Genomic DNA, 18,080 nt, shown 5'->3' with positions numbered 1-18,080 from the left:
ATTCTCCGAGAGAATAAGATCTATGTCTCGAATTCAACCCAACATGTCTCTTTTCTAAATGCTAATGTGACACAAGCCAACTCGTGGCAAACTCACCCTAGGAACAGTTAGGATAAGCTCAATGTAAAGAGGAAGTAAAGATTAAGCAAAGATGAAAACTCGACACAAAGCGGAAGCCAACGTAAAGCGATCTACTCGAGCAAAGCTACCAACAGACGCTTCACTTAGTAATTAGCGAAGCTCAAATCAAGCGAAAGCAAAGCTTATCCAAAAGCCAATTAGGAGTCTCCGAAATAGACTAGAGCTAATCAGTTTAAAACCAATTAAAGCTTACATAACTATGCATGGAAAGACTAACCAAGATAAGCACGAACGAAGGCTGATTATGAAAAAGGTAATCTAAGCATGCAAAATGCCACTACACATTAGTAAAATAATTATTGATTAAACTAGCTTTGGTGCTAAGCATGTGAGAGAAAAAAAAGTAAAACAAGTGCTTCCTCTATCCTAAAATAAATGCACGTCTAAAGTTTGGATGTGGACATCAAATACTAGTGCGGAATTACACACACACACACACACACACTTCTATAAAGATGCAATGATTGTATTTTGGGAGGATAGAAAGTAGAAAAAGACAACTAGAACTAGGTTGTCTCATTTATAGATATGTTTTTAATTTACGGCAAATTTTGAAATCTAGAATTGTACTTTTTTTGAGAGGGGATTCAGCACCCCAGAAACTAAATGTTTACATAAGAGTTACATACGCCATCAGGCGGATCACAAAACCAGACATGCCGGCCGGTGGAGCTGAGCGTGCTTCTCGCCAGAGTGTGGGCGTCAGAATTTGCCTCCCTTCGTTCATGGACGATCTCCATCATCTGATTTCCTTGACAATCTGGCCATACACACTGGATGTGCTGCCCACCATACTCCGAACTGCATTAGCACAGTCGCTTGCCATCCGCACCTGGCTAAGTGATAGGTCATTTGCTAGTGCCAGCCCTTTCCTGAGCGCCAGCACCTCCATGCTTTCCGGATCAAAGGTGCCCATCATAACCACTGCCGATGCCCCGAGGAAAACTCCTGCCCCATCTCTGGCGACGGCCGCTACAAAGGCCATCCTTGAATTCTTGGAGAGAGCCGCATCAACATTAAGCCTTGACATCCTGCTTGGAGGAGGAATCCACCTCGGTATCCTAGTTTCTGTTCTTTGCCTCGCTGCTTGTTGTGGCTGTGAGAGATCCAGATCGGCAATATATCTTTCCACAAAACTATGTGTCGACAAAGGGCTCTGGAACGTGTTTTAATATACCACCTTCCTTCTAGCATGCCACAATGCCCAGAGTGTCACCATCGTTCTCCTTGACTCGTCACACGGCTGAGAGGAGATGATTGCTGCCAGCCACGCCTTGGGATTCTGCTCTTGGATATTGCATAAATGCTCTACAGTCTCCTCTTTTGCGAAAGCCCATACACATCTAGCCATATTACACTCTAGCAGAGAGTGTTTCCAAGAGTCTGGTTCGCCACATATCAAACAGCTTGCCTGCTCTGCCATATGTCGCCGATGGAGTACATCTGTTGTTGGGATCGAGTGCCTTGCCAATCCCCACAAAAACACCCTGATTTTGGAAGGAACTCTCAGTTTCTAGATGGCTGACCACTCCCGCTCATCTGCCTCAACGTCTGAGCATCCCGGCTTATTCTGCAACCATGCTATAACATTCTCTTGCCTCTGAACTAGCATACGATACGCTGACCATACTGAGAACACACCAGACTTCTCGTAATGCTAGGCCCAGAAATCATCATACCTTCTCGTCGGTAGGGGAATAGAGCTAGCTGCCTCTGCATCCATCGGTGTGAGGAACTGTTGCAGCTTAGCATGATCCCATCCTAGAGTTAGTGGATCAATCAGCTCCTTGACCAGCTGCAGGGCATTTGGCTGAGGACAACAAACTGGCCGGAGTTGGCCATCGCGGGGCAACCAGTTTGTTCTCTCCAGATGTTTGTTGTTTCTCCCGATCCTATTCTCCTGATAATGCCCTATGCCAAAACCTCCTTGCCTTCACTAATAGCTCGCCAAACTCGTGATGGCGATGCACCTAACTCGGCCTCATGGAAATCCCCATTGGGATAATAAACAGCTTTAAGAAACCGTGCACCAAGAGAGCTGGGCTCCTTCAAGATGCGCCATGCCTGTTTTGCCAGTAGAGCAAGATTGAACATCTCAATATCTTTGAAACCGAGTCCTCTCCACCTTTCGGGCTTGATCATGTCATCCCAAGTGACCCAACAAGGTTTCCTCTTGCCACCTTTGCTCCCCCACCAGAAGTTCCTCACGATCCCATTGATGTGTTCACAGAGGCCTCTTGGCAGTTTAAACCAAGACATAGAGTACGTCAGTATTGCTTGCGCTACTGCCTTGCTGAGAACTTCTTTCCCACCTGCTGACAAAGAGTGTTCCATCCAGCCCTGAACTCTCTTCCAAACTCTGTCTTTTAGATATTTGAAAGCATCATTGACAGACCCACCAACATCCGATGGCATTCCTAGATATTTTTCACTCAACGATTCATTCTGGACATTCAGCAATGTCTTAATCACCTCCCTAGTACTCTTTGACACCCCTTTGGCAAAATGGATCGAAGACTTATCCATATTAATTCGTTGGCCCGAAGCCCGGCAATAGGTTTCCATCACGTCATTAATTTCCTGAGCATTCTCAATATTTGCTCCAAAAAACAACAAGCTATCATCGGCAAAGAGTAGATGGCTTACCACCGGAGCTAATGGAGCCACTTGGATGCCTCTAAGTGTCAATGGTCGAAGTCTTGAGTTTAGGAGGCACGACAGGCCCTCTGCTGCCAAAAGAAACAAATATGGAGAAATAGGATCGCCCTGACGGATTCCCCTTGTTGGCTTAAATGAGCTGAGACGTTCTCCATTGAAGAGAACAGAGAAAGAAACAGTAGAAATCAGACACATTACCATGTCGACCCATATACGATGAAAGCCAAGTTTGGTCATGATAGCACGTAGATAGCTCCACTCCACACGATCATATGCCTTCCTCATATCCAGCTTCAACGCACAACATCGTGTGTCTCGCAGCCTCTTTTTCTTCATGAAGTGCAAGCACTCATAAGCTGTGATAACATTATCCATGATAATACAGCCAGGAACAAAAGCTGTCTGTTCCTCAGAAATGATCTGGGGTAGCACAAGCTTCAGGCAGTTTGCATCCACTTTTGATGCGATTTTATATATCACATTGCATAGACTGATGGGATGGAACTGTGCCAAGCCCTCCGGGCTTGCAACTTTTGGTATGAGCACGATCAGTGTATCATTAACACTTGACGGATCATCTCCCCTCAGGATCCGCAGAACTATCTCAGTGACCACACCACACATGCTCCAATTCCTTTGGAAGAAGTGCGGTGGCAGGCTGTCTGGCCCTGGTGCCTTGGTGGGAAACATTTGGAAGAGGGCCACCTTTACTTCCTGCTCGCTAAATGGTGCCAGAAGATGGTCATTTGTCTCTATCGTAACCTTGACCGGCACTGTATCTAGCACTGCCTCCATATTTTCGGTACCTTCAGACTTATACAAATCCAGGTAGAAGGACGAAGCTAAGCTGCCCATCTCCTGTACGTCCTCCGTTAACTGCCCATTCGGACTTTTAAGCCTTGTAATTCTATTTTTCTTTCATCGCTGGCACGCTCGCATATGGAAGAAATGAGTGTTCTTATCACCTGCTGCTAGCCATGTTATTCTAGACCGTTGTTGCCACATGATCTCCTCCCTATGGTACAGCTCAACCAGTTGTACGATGGCCCTGTGCGAGTGGGATCGGCCTGTAATTTCTCCAATTCCCCTTTCAGGTATAGAATCTACAAATGCACATTACCGGACATTGTCCGGCCCCATCCTTCCATCTTACTTGTAACGACAGCAATTTTCTGTTGCAATTCCTGCACCGCCCCTGCCTTCCCCTCTCCCTGCCAAGTTTCGGTTAGCCAGGAGGAGAAGTCTTCATGCGTCTCCCACATGGTTTCATATTTGAACAGCTTCTTTCCTTTTTGTTTCCGATTTCCCCCCGTCTCTTGGCGCCACCGCAACAATATGGAGCCATGATCCGAAGTTGCAGCTGCCAGGTTGCACACCATAGCAGACAGGAAGAGGGAGTTCCATACCGGAGTAGCCAGAGCACGATCAAGGCACACTCGGCAGTAAATTCTTCCTCCTGTCACCTTTTTTCTCAAAAGTCCATCTTCGCCCTTCAAAACCAAGGTCATAAAGGCTGCAAACATCCACCATCTCTCGGAAGCCTTGAATCTGGGCAAAGCATCGTTCTTGCACTCCTTCATGCTCCGATTGATGTAAAACTTCATTAAAATCACCAATGTACACCCATGGCAAGGCATTGGATGATTTTATATGCTTCAACATGTTCCATGTTTTAAACCTCTCACTTGTTTGTGCCTCCCCATACACGCAGGTCAACCTCCATGGTTCACACCACCTGCTTCTGTTATAATATCATCGATATGGTATTGTGAGTAAGGCACAATTTCCATCTTTATTGAATTGTTCCAAAAGATCCCCAAACCGCCACTACGGCCGGAACTGCTTACAACAAATGCATTATCATAACCTAATGTAGACTTTAGGCCTTCAACTTGTGCTCTATGTACTTGAGTTTCAAGCACACACAACACAAACGGGGCAAAATGCTTCGCTAGATCATGAAGCTCTTTAACTGTCGTGCCATTGCCCAATCCGCGACAGTTCCAGCTTAGACAACTCATTTTGATGGGCGGCCCTCCTCAAGAGAGTCCGCATGTTCTTTTGCCGGTGAAGTGCATGTTGGAGTCGTCCTCTTCATCTTCTTTAGTTCCCTAGGAGAGACATATTTTGGTGGAGGTGGCGGTGTCCTCTCTCCGCTGCCACCAGAGGAGGGTGATAGTATCAGTTGCTTCTGCGCCCTTGGCACCTCAACACCCTTCATGCCATTTTCTTCCTTATCTATAGCTGGCATAATGGGGCTGGTGGCCATGTCATCCAGCTCCTCTCCAGCCATGTCGGTCAGCCCTGCATCTCCAGACATTCTCTTCCTTGATCCGGTGCTATCTGTGGTGGTCGCTCCCTTCTGCCGTGGTTGCCTTCCCAGGCTCCGCCGCGGCCGAAACGTGGGCTTCTACGCGCACGGCCACCACATTCTACAGGACCCGAGCTAGAGCCCTCCCAGAATGAACTGAACGTCCGCACACGTGGGGTACCTAGGTGCCACTGCTCACTGGGCGCCACCATCCAGTCCCTGTACTGCAGGTCCTTCTCCAAGTGTTCCCCGGATCCACACTCGAGGTAATCGTGGCCCATCCTGCCACAAAAAGCACAGAACCTTGGGATCTTCTCGTATTTAACTTGAATCAGGATGCTCGCCTGGCCTTCCGGTGAGACTGTCACAAAGCGGACCAAAGGCTTAGACGCCTCCAACCTGACCCTGACACAGTGGAAATCTCCATAGCTTGTTGAGATTGCCTTCATCTCTACTACAACCACTCCTCTGACCTTCCCTGCTAGCTGCGTCAGGATTGCATGAGTATGGTACAAGGGTGGGATCCTATGGATCTGCACCCAAGCTAGCAACTTGTCTAGCACGGTTGCCGGGATGGCTGTGGATCCATCAAACTCCTTGAGAATTAGGGCATACCCACGGAAAATCCATGGTCCCTCCTCCATAATGCGCTTCCAGTACCCCAGGCAATGCGCCTGTATGACGAAAAGATTCTTCTCTAGTGGCCGGAACGAGACTTCTCGTGTCGTATTCCATGCGGCCCTCATCATGGAGATCAGCGACTGCTCGCTAAACTGCTTCACCGTCAAAACCTTTGCCGCCGCCATCCACTTCACCTCTGGTAACTTAGCCCAATCCACCTTTGCTAACACAACTCCTTCCTGTTCCACATCGCTCAAGCGCAGTTTCTTCAGCAGATCCTGCACATCCACAGCGCATTGCATCTTCTTCGCTTCCATCGGTTCGCCGGTGACGAACTAGATCGCCCCTCCGTCCCCCAAAAACCCTAGACTGTGCTCCGCCAAGGCCAGGGAACTGAGCAAAGTCAGCCCCTTGTTCAGCCCGAACAGAGAAACCAGCCAGGGGAGATGGAAGACGGTCACAGCACCTCCGCCGGTGTTAGTCGCCGTAGGCAGGGGCGGATTTTCAGGGGGGCTAGGGGGGATTAAGCCCCCTACCTCCCTAAGACCCATGGATACCCCTCTAATCCCCCCTTAATTTTTTAGATGAAACAATGAAGAAGAAGGGAGGAGGAAGAAGAAGAGATGGGGAGAAAGAAGAAGAAGATAGATATGAGTCCCCTCTACATTTTTGAGCTAGATTCACCACTGGCCGTAGGAGTCGCCAAACCCTAGAAACCTAGGTCCGTGTTTGGCTACAGATAACTTCAGATTAGACTGTTGTTCAGTAGTCTGTCGTGTAGGGAGGCCGCAGCTGCCCTATCGAATCTCCCTTTTTTTTAGAACCCCTATCGAATGTCCCTAACAATCTCTGTTTGATGTTCTTTCTCTCCCCTTCTCTCGAACTCTCTCATCTACTACAGTTGAGAGAGGCGAATTGAGGGGTGTGCGTCCCCGCCGGTGGTGCTGGCGGTCTCCTCTGCCTCCGACGGCCCTCGGGGCGTCGCGAGGTAGCGGAGACTGTTGGCCTCCGGCCGGCTGGCGGTGGGAATGGTAGGTTAGGTCCTAGGTTTTCTAGGTTAGCTTTCTAGACGGTGACGGTGCCGGCATCGCAGCAGAATAAGTCCTTCTGGAATCTTCCTCGCCTCGTCGGCGCTCCGCTTCGGCACCGGCGGCGAGACCATGGAGGAGGGGCTTCACCTGTGGAGCCCCTGTACAGGAGTTCGGCGGCGGCGGCTCATCATCACGGTGGTGTGCGGTCGCCGGCTTTTGGCTTGCAGGATGCTGCGCTTCGGCGTCGGAGAGGCGGCTATGGCGTCTGTGGCAGCAAGGTTAGTGGATCTGTTCCTTGTGCTCTCCGCCGTCCGGCAGGTTCGGCAGATCCAGGCTTGGGTGAGCGTGGGGAGTGTCCCCGGCCGATGGTCCTCCTTCGTCTTTGTCTCCTCCTTGGCGGCGGGTTTCGTCTGCAGCTCTGTTCAAAGCCTTTGTGCAATGGCACTCCCCTGGTCCGGGCGGCTGCTCTCGTTGAGCTCTTCCGGCGACCTGTTTGGTGGTGGTGCTCGGCGATCGGCGGCGACATCGGTGGTCATGGAGGCCCTGGAGGACTTCTTTATAATTTCTTTGTTTACCAGGGTTCTTTGTGTAGTTTGGTTGGAACTGTTGTCCTCTCCGTATCCTTTGCGTATGATCCTATATGTGTACGAGTATATGTACGTTTTCCTTAAATCTTAATATATACTCCTTTATAAAAAAAACAAACAATCTCCGTTTGTGAGTTCGCGGCGGGCCGGCGGCGAATTGTACTTTTGTTGGGACGGAGAGAGTAAACGAAAGATGCTAACCAGGCTGGCTCTCAATGCTCTGCTCACCTCCCACGCGTGGGCTGGCTGCAGCTGCTGGCTGCCTTGGGCTGCGTACTTGGCACCTCACGCGTCTTTTTCTTGTTTATATTTAAAAAAAATAAAAATTTCAAAAATATATGTTCGTTTTCAAAAATAGCCCCTGGTCGCCCACCCCAGGGGCGACAGGGGTCCTGTCGCCCAAGCAACGGGCGACAGGACCTTAATGTAATTTTTTTTGAATTTGCAAAGAGGTCCTTGACCGGGGGTGTGTGGAGGGAGGGGGTCGTGTCGCCCCCCCCCAGCGGGCGACAGCCCCCCCCCACGGGCGACAGGCCCCCCCACGGGCGACAGGTGGTCTCCCACCCATATAAGCCCTGGCCTCCATTTCCTTCTCATTTGAGTACAAAAATTGCACTAAAAATTCATAACTACTTGATGACACTCAAATTCTATACTGTATATGCGAAATTCTATTCTAAATCGTAATTAATTTATAAACACGTCTCTAATAGTACTGCAATTGTAATAATAAACGCGTAGTAATGATTTTCTAAACTAATTTACTACTACGTAACTAAAGTATCATTAAACTCCAACTTAAATTGCTCTACTATAGCACTAATTAAATTAAATTACTCTACAATACCAATGGAAAAATACATAAGCTAAATGTACTTACCTTCAGATCACAAGTGCGCAATCCGGAAGGGCTTCGCCGTTTCCCTTCTCCTCACCCCTCTCTTTTTTTCTGGATTTTTGGTGGAATTTTTGGACTCAAATGAGGAGGGAATGTGGGTCAAGGGCTTATATAGGGGGGCAGGAGCCGGTCGCCCGATGGGGGGCGACAGGCCCCGCCGTGTCACCCGTGGGTGGGGCCCCCCAGTCGCCCGAGGGGGGGCGACAGGCCCCCCTTGACCCCACGCGCCCCCGGTCAGGGATCTATTTGCAAATTAGAAGAAAAAATTACAAACAGGTCCTGTCGCCCCTTGGGAGGGCGACCGGAGTATATTTTCGAATTTTTTTGAAACGGCCATATATTTTTGAAATTTTTATTTTTTTTAAATATAAAAAAGAAAAAATTGCGGCACCTCACGGTGTTGCTGTTGGGCTGCCCGCCCACGAGCGCAGATGACTTGCTGTCTTGGGTCACCTGGGCAGCTGCCGGCACCCCTCGCTGGTCTGCTGCGAGGCCTGTTTGCCTCGCTCAGGCCGCGAGCCCCCGCTGCTACGTGGTGGGCTGCGCCAGCTGCGCAGCTGGGCCACGCACCCGCGTGCCGACCTGCTCTGGCGTGCGGTTTTTTCTTTTTTATATTTTTTAAAAATTAAAATTTCAAAAATATATGTCCGTTTTGAAATATTTCAAAAATACCCCCCGGTCGCCCATAGGGCGACAGGCCTTAAGTGTAATTTTTTTCTTCAAATTCGCAATGAGGTCCCTGGGAAAAAAATAAGGCCCTGTCGCCCGCGGGCGACAGGGGCCTGTTGCCCACCCCTGGGGCGACAGGGGCCTGTCGCCCGTTGGGGGGGGGGCGACAGGGGCCTGTCGCCCGTTGGGGGGGGGCGACAGGCCCTTTTTTTTCCAGGGATTTTTTTTTCCAGGGACCTATTTTGAGCTATTCGAGCGTGTATTCGTCATCATCGTCGGCAAGATCTCGGCCGCTAACTCCTACCGCACGTAACTTGTCCTTCATTAAATCACGAGAAAAAATCGCAAGAACTTCCCTTATTTCACGAGTATTATGGAACCCACAAACATAATAAGTTCACATCAATAATATCTATAGAAATAAATGACAAGTAACCTACCACAATCATAAACATCGGATACAAATAAGCGGTCCACAGCTATCTCATTACAAATAAACATCAGATACATCTAACCACCCCTAGGGCGTCGGACCCTCTTAGCCCTCTGCTGGGCACGGACATGGCCCTCGGAGTAGGTGAGAACATCCGGAGACCTCACCTGTCGCTCAGGACGCGCAAGGGGCTGCGGTGTCTGCTGCTGAGAGATCCCAAGTGGTGCACCTCCTAGCTGTGAATACCCCAAGACATCGGGGTCACCTTGCGCGGCACGCTCTTCTGGACTCAAGCTGTCGAAGTCGTCTAAGGTGAAGGTCTCGTTATCTAGTCCAAAGGAGGAAGAAGAAGGTCCGGCGCCCGCATGGGGGTAGAATCCTACGCAAAAAATGTGGATGTTAACGTACGCTCGTATATTTTGTCATGACATGTAGAAACCGAAATACGAAACATAAACTAACCTATGTAGGCCGGTATCTGTGGCCCCGGTACCATCCCTGGATACGGTCCGCCAACTGGTGCTGTCCCTCTAAACATCCCAGTATGGCCGATCGCAGTAGCTGGATCGTATCCTGTATGTGATATTAGTAAATATGTAGGAACACTTGATCTAATTTGAAGAGATATGTACGTTACCTGCACTTGGGAAGAACTGCGACGTCGGCCCGTGCATGGTCGACGGACACGGGAACGACGACGAGGCCTGAGACGACCCGTGGCTGTCTTCGTACTGCACACGGCTTCCGAAGTTGTGCACTACCTGACGCAACTGATCACGCTGCCTCGACCATGCCTCTGTCTGCTCAAACTGGGTCATTGGGGATCCGGCACGTACCCTCGTCAAGTAAGTCGAGCAGTCCGTCTCCATCATGTTGCAAAGGCGAAGCTGCATCAATTCAGTAAAGGTACAGTTACAAACACATGAATTATCTTATGAATATGATTTTATATATATATATATATATATGCAAATATTATCAAGAGACTCACCGCGCCAGCTAGTGCCTCCACGTGGTGCTGGCCATAGCCATCCTGAGGCCTCGCCTGGTGTGGCTGCGGGTGAGTGTCAACAAAAACCAGACGAGCCCGAGTCCGGGGTAAGTACCAGGTGAGGTAAGCCCTAAAGGAGCTGTCTGTGTGTGGTCCTGTTGGATGGACCAAGAGCTCGTCTGACTGTTCCCATTGGTCCACCCACGGCTGGATCTTGGTGAGCCAATCATCAGAGCACGGCAAGCCACTCCTTGACAACCTACAAAGTGGACCACGAAGAATCGTTAGATTCGACACGAATGTATGAGCCAAGTTCATTCATAATTACCTGTGGTCCTGGCGACTGACACGCTCCAACGCGGTGGGCACCGGAAACTCCTGGCGCTGCCCAAACTGTCTCCTGACTCTCCAGGGGCAATATGCCTCAACCGCGATGTCATAAACCAGGACGGCAGAAGTAAGCCACAGGCTCGCATTCGCGGAGCAGTGCGAAGACAGGCCTGCTGGTGCACGGGTAGCCACAGCCTCTGGGCTGTAAGGCTCCCAGACAACGTCCTCGGGCGTCAGTATGTTGAGCTCTGAAACAAACTCAGGATATGCGCGTCTAACCTGCGCATGCGCCCAGGACCTCTGCATTCGGAATAAGTAACATTAAAAGTGCGCTAATGCATCATGTAACAATGAATAACAAAATTAGATGTATAAGAACGCACCTGACGCCAGATCCAGATAGTTCCCATAGTGGGCCTCTCGTCCTCCTCTTCGCCGTACATGTCCCCGTGGTAAGGCTCGTGGCTGACCAGGGGCCGACCAACGGCTAGCCTCTCGTACGACCAAAGCTGTAGCAGTAGTGGGCACCCTGCCAAGATAGCGTTCCCATGTGTCTTCAGTGTGAAAATGGCTTCTCAATTGAATCCCTAGCCTCTGCAGCCTGACTCGTGCCTGCTCCTGATGCCCTTATCATAATGGAGGCGTTGTCGCAGTTCCACGTTGCAATTTCAGTATTGATTGCAGGATACCTGCATGCCTATCACTAATAAGGCACACATCTGGAATACCTGCATGCCTATCACTAATAAGGCAAAGATATACAGTACACCAGAAGCATTTATGTGAAATTTCAAAAGGAATTACACAATTCTGGGGCATATTTGGTTGAAGAGGTGATTAAAGACCTAGAATATATAGCGAGGAGAGAAATGAATCATTCAGATATTGCATACTAAAGGAAGAGTTTTAGAATTGAAGTGGACAGTTTGGGTGTTTAGTTTGTAGGTAGGGTTTTGTCGAGGTTTGAACCGATGGTGCAAGAAACACAAATATTTATATTGGTTCGGGCCGCGAGATGAGTAATACCTTATGTTCAGTTGGTGGTTTGTGTTATTTTAAAGGTTGATGATGTAGGTTATGTTTTGGAGGGGGTCTATGCCGCCCTTATATAGCCTAAGGGACAGGGTTACATGGAAAATCTAGCCGAATACTACTGTAGGAATATTTTCTAAGTATGTTCGGGGTAGTTTCCTTGTATTCGACTAGTTCTATTCGTGTATGGGTAATTATAATATGATAAAGTACATGCTATGTGATATTTCTTATTCTAGAACACTCTATTAGCAATCTCGCTGCGTTGGGTCTGATAAGCCCCCGGGCTCTTCGTAGCCGAGTAGTGCAGGCATCGAGCACTTCTGGAGCTCTCCGAGTGCTCCATCGAGTGCTTCGAGTAGTCTTGTGAGTACTTTTTAGCTGATGAGGCTGTGAGGTGCTCAAGCTCTGAATAATCTTTTTTTATATGATGTGTAATGAACTCGCGCTCCATATGGAGTAGCCTCCAAACTTTAGGTTGAATAGCAGAATCAGGCTGAGAATCAAATCAGTTTTTTATCCTTATCTTCCAAAAATTTGAAAACTAAGCCACTGATGACACATGTTCCGCAGCCCCCCGAGTTTTGATCCAAATCCCAAGATTTGGAATTAAGGATCCAAGGTCGTGGTATGGAAATAATTTTATTTTAAAGGTATATATATATATATGAGGAAATTGATTCTGAAATCTGAAACCCTCTTTTTCAGAATCTAATCCCATGAAAAATAGTTAATCAGATAACATCATAAAATTCCTGAATTACCGCTCAAAAATAAATTAGCGTAGAAGTATGCTTGAGCTTCCAAAGTTTTAGCAAATTGCCACCGCTACTGGTTATTTAACCATGTGGTATCTCACTAGGTTTTTACCCCAAGTCACTGGACTAGCCGCCGCCTCTTGCACTCTTGCCCCCTTCACCAAAAACCCAGATCTGTTCTTGAACTTTCCCACCATTTCCACCCATATCTGCTCGAGTCTAATCCTAAGTAGATCAGTTCTCTCTTTGTGCACATCCAGGAGCTCCCGATTGTTTGCACGTAAAGCGACTGGTGGATTTCCGAATGGCGTCCAAGAAGTCGACCGGCAAGGGAAAGGAGAAGGAAGTCATGAGTGCCGCATCCACACTTGGGGATGATTGCATAGCAAGTAATTGCTCAGAATCCAACATCCTTTCTCTTGTCGAGGAGTCTCAAGAACACAGAAAGCCATTTTTGGGGAAATCTCAAAATCCGAGGTGCTCATGCATGGAATTGGCAGGGGATCACCGTAGATGATGTTGCACATATCCTAGCTTCGATTTGCCCCATGAAAATTGCACCAAAACCTCATAAATTGCGAGATCCTAAATTCGGGAAGAATAGCTCCGAAAATGGCAATAATACAAAAGAGCATGAGATTCGAAGGAGATGAAGATGGAGCACGAGTTTGCAAGCAAGATTCAATTTACTCATGAGGAATTCATCTTTTACAAACTGATGACTAGTCTCCTCCCTTCATCCACCCTCCAGAAATCGAAGATCAAGAGATAGAGGTGCTCATCCTCTCCTCTCTCACTAAGGCACTTGGCTAACCTCACAAAATGAAATTAGCGTTTCAAGAGGGGCCAAAAGCACCCTCCCCAACCAGCCATCGCTCTATATATATAGGCCCATGGCAAAAGATAAAAATACCCTTAATACTACTATTAAGGTAACTACCCGCGCATGGGCATTTGGTCCCACTCTTTGCAGACGCATCGAACGAACACGCCATCTTCACGACTTTGCTTCGCCTGAACGCAAGCTTCGTGATGCTGCCACGTGCCCTCCGACTCTCTTGGTGTCAACGCGTGTCCGGCTTCTGCCAAGCCTTTGAGGCATCCATCCCGTTTGACTTGACCGACACCATCTTCATCCGTCCATGTACTCTTGCTCTTAAGCGCACCAAGTGGATCGCCAGTGACTCCGCCCGAACTTCTCGGGTTCCTCCGTCCAAACCTACTCGCGTCCATCCTTCACCGTCCTTGGTCCATCAGCATGAACCTTTCGCTCGACCTTCACCGCATGCCGTTGACTATCACGTCGCATCCTACGTCTACACATCATAAACCAAGAGATACATCAATCCACACAATATTGTCAACCACTCATCATGCAGGGTTGACCACCATTGGTCCTCACAAGTCTCACTAATATAGATAATCTAGGGTAACTTCCAATCCTGACCTTATATATCTTGCTAGAGTATATTAAGGCATTTTAAAATTATCACATTCTTGGTTCCTAGTCCATCGCCATTTTAAATACTGCAACTTAAAACAGCACCAAACTCGGTACCATTGATCTGATCAAGCTCAGTGGTATACTAAAAACAGTTGGATTAGTTTGGATAGGGATAGCCGGTTGGAGCAACTAAATGTATCGGAAACATAATTTGACAGCAGGAAAAATAATTATTGGAGTATAGTTGTTTAATTATACTCATCTGATTAGAAAATTGGTCATGAAATCTATTTTGCTTGTCGACAGTGATGACGACTCCCCACTTGCAGTGGATGATGCACGATGGCATATTTAAACTGTGGGTGGTCGAAAAAAAAAGTGATGCTATATATTCTCAAGAATACAAGCTCTGAACTTATTGATTGCAATGGAGTACCATTCATCTTAACAATATACTAGTACAGTAGTACAAATATTGCTTTTTAGTTTTTCAAATATATTTCTGGTCTATATATTTTGATATTTATGCTATGACCGCAACGATACTAATAATAAAATTCTTTGAATGGAAAAACTTCATGATGATTCCACATGACAGCCCGTTAATGATACAGAGCTCACCCTTGTCAGCAAAATGCATCATTACTCAGCCTTCCCTACAAATATAGGAGTTAGTCCAGCCAGCTAGATATATACATATGGAAGCGTGTCCTTCCACTTTGACTATACAAAATGGTCCGCCCCACACAAACGTCGAAGCTCATCTCTTTGAGTTGAGTGGCTAAAAGGTACATTCAGAAAACCAAAAGGTACAGCATAGAGTTGAGTCCGTAGTTAAAAAAGTAATGATAGTTTTAGCAACCCTTTTTGTATGTCTGATTGCAATTCGTTTTCAAAGTGATAAAAGAAAATAAAAGACTACGCCATCGTCGTGCCAATCCCAACATTTATACTACTGCACCCTTGCAGCTCTTCAGCCAACAAGGAACACACACATACACAGACACACACACGCACGGGGAGAGAGAGAGAGAGAGAGAGAGAGAGAGAGAGAGAGAGAGAGAGAGAGAGAGAGAGAGAGAGAGAGAGAGAGAGAGATGGGGCAGTGTTCGTCCTCCCAGCAACCGGAGGCAGAGAAGATTCCCCAGCAGCCTGCCGAGGGTGTTGACAGCCAGAAAATGTTTCTTTGAAACGCATTTGATTTCTTTAGCAATTACTTGGGTGAGGCAGACCATGGCGTGGTTGAGGCTTTCTTCTACCTCCAACTTGCAGGCAGCCGTACCACGCATCTACCCATGATGAGCTGGTGCTCATGGTGTCACTGGATTCAATAACCAAGATCATGTGAAATTGTCGAACTGCCGATGCGATGGCAAGATCGTCTATCTGGTATTACATAGTATTAATCTTGTGGAGTCCACATAGATTTCATGATATTTTGTCATACAAGCCTAACAGAGTTTAGGAGTGGGTTGAAGTGTTCAAGAGTTAAGCTTTTGGGAGAACTCAAATTCCTTGAAACATGTTCTTATTACGGCAGTTATCTTGATCCTTTTTAAATTTGGGTGAACTGCAGAAACAACTGGCTCGGTCTTGTTTAATTTTGAAGTGAGTATTGAACTTGTCTTACAACGTCAACTTTGCCCATTTTCAGGCACCAATGACGATTGCCACGGTGGACATCACCTTGTCTGCTTCTTCTATATATTATAAAAGGAGAATGTTGAGGGCCACTGTTTATCATCTATTCTCTATTATACATATAATTTCTTTTGAAAGAGATACTCTAAGAAAAACCCCTAAAGTTTAAGGTGCCGCACTTAGGGATCGAACCCTGGGCGGGAGCATCCCGGCGAGTGACCTTTGCCACTACGCCATGAGCTCCCTGGCTGAAATTAGTATGCCCAAGTACAAGCATATCTATCACGTAAGCCCTTGTATGTCGTCAAGGAATGTTTTTCAGATCATGTACATTGAAAAATACTCATGAAGGCCCTTGTATCAGTCAGTTATCGTGGAATGTTCTGTTTTGGATCCTTCAATATTTTTCAATTCTTCTTGTCGTTTACCATATTTATTTACATCCTTCAGTGGCCATGTATATGCAATGAAAAAAGTAAATAGAAATCAAATTTTACAAGAAACAGAAGCAGTCGATTCAATGAAAATGTTAATCTTGAGCACATAACCAGATGTATCGCAAACTTCATGTGTATCCTGATGTATGTCATTTACTGTTTGTCGTTGATTTTAGCTGAATCGTTGAACTTTTCTCGTGCATGGAACTCAATATGGTACAAGAACACAAATACCCTCCATATAATTGGAATTAATGATCTGGCTAGCGTATCATTTGTAAAAGAAAACAATGAAACAATTGATGATCATTCCACTCTAACTCAAGCCTAATGGAGTCCAAGAGTAAGTTGAAGTACTGGACAATTGAATTATCATCGGCTCCATAAAATTAAGCTTTGGTTGTATCCAAAATCCTTTGATCTCAGAATATTTCGTTAAGGTGGTACAATCATTTTAAGATCAATCCCTACCTGTACACAGCTAAGATGTACACAGCCTATGAGGCTATGACCATTAAAAAATGATATGACATCATCTATTATGCCGCAATGAGCTACAACGCAAATGACCTCTGCTAAATGACGGTGAGTATTACTTTTGTTGTAAGGCTCAAATATACGCATCAAAGACTTTGTCCATATCATAGACAACAAGTTAAATAAACAAACTGGAGATACAATATGTTTTTATAATACTCCAGCGAATATTTATGATAGTCTTCCCCGCACTTGTCAGTATACTTCCATTTCACTTATCAAAATGGTGGAAGGTGTGGACATCTTTCGTCATCCCAATTTGTGTAGTGATAACAAATTACATCATTCGTCAACAGCTACAACAAGACTTTATATCCAACTCTGGCAATCCCCAGTTGAACATTCAGCTAATAAACTACATATGTAGTCCTCAAATCCTCAATATTGATGGGAGATGGAAATGGGCCTCTCTCACTTCTTTCCTTCTACTTTCAGGGAGTGTGCAACTGTATCTCGATATGAGTTTCTAATGTTAGGTTTGTTGAAACAGCTACAAATAAAATGCCCTCTGTTCTTGGATATATGAATCTTTACCTTTGGTAAGCAATATTTATTATTGGTTTTGTAATAATTTCGTAGTTATGGTATTTTGAAAGTACAACTGATGTAATTTTGTGATTTTACTTTTATTAGATTAATCCGTATAGTTTTGTGAAATTAAGCACTCAAATGCTGGGCATCATATATTCATGGACAATTGGATTGACAAAAGTTGGATATCATATATATATATTCATGGATAATCTTTTTTTAACTTCTATCAAACTGATTTAAGGATCATTATGATGACTTATACCCCAGGTCAGTCCATTTTTGTGGCAGTTGAATGTTGGACTAAGCCATAAGATATATTCTAGTATTATGAACAGCAAAAACAATTTTGTGAAACAAAACCATTGGCAAGCCTTAATACAATGCTACTAGTCAGTAACATCAGTACAATAACTTCTTTTGGAAATACAGTACAAGCATCGATATTTTACATGAGCGGGTGTTACATAATGAAAAAATAGGTTAAAACCTTATAACAGCATGTGTTATATTTATTTGGGAAGAAAACGTGAATGCTAAGATGGAACATATTCCTGAATAAAGACAATTTCAGTAAATATTGTCATTCTTGTACTGACGAGGAGTTCAGGTGCATCCCTATGTTGTCGCTGTCATAGGCAAGGGGTGCAAACATCCACAGCTCATCCGAATTTGGTGCCAGGGTTGTGGATGAGTTGTGCATCCACACAGTATACATACCCTGGCATATTATAAGAGAACTCAGAACTTGGTACATCCAAAAGCTTCCTTAGAAACTTCAATACTCTTTTAGATTAATTTTCACCTCTCCCAAAATCTGGTGCTTTCTCTTTTTCAAAAAAAAAATAATTTGGTGTTTTTGCATCTGTTATGCACCCATAGCAAGGCGCAGATCCTCTTTCGGATTGAACAATTTCATAAGGTTTCAGAGCTGGAAATGGGATAATATCTCCAACCCTTGTTGTGGTGGTCTTTTCACGGAGGGTGAGCATCCCTTCCACAGTATGTGTTTGTAAAAGTTATAGAAACC

This window comes from Panicum virgatum, chromosome 3N (genome assembly GCF_016808335.1).
Source record: "Panicum virgatum strain AP13 chromosome 3N, P.virgatum_v5, whole genome shotgun sequence".
Classification (NCBI taxonomy): domain Eukaryota; kingdom Viridiplantae; phylum Streptophyta; class Magnoliopsida; order Poales; family Poaceae; genus Panicum; species Panicum virgatum.
The sequence above is the reverse complement of the archived record's forward strand: the minus strand, read 5'-3'. Positions refer to the sequence as shown.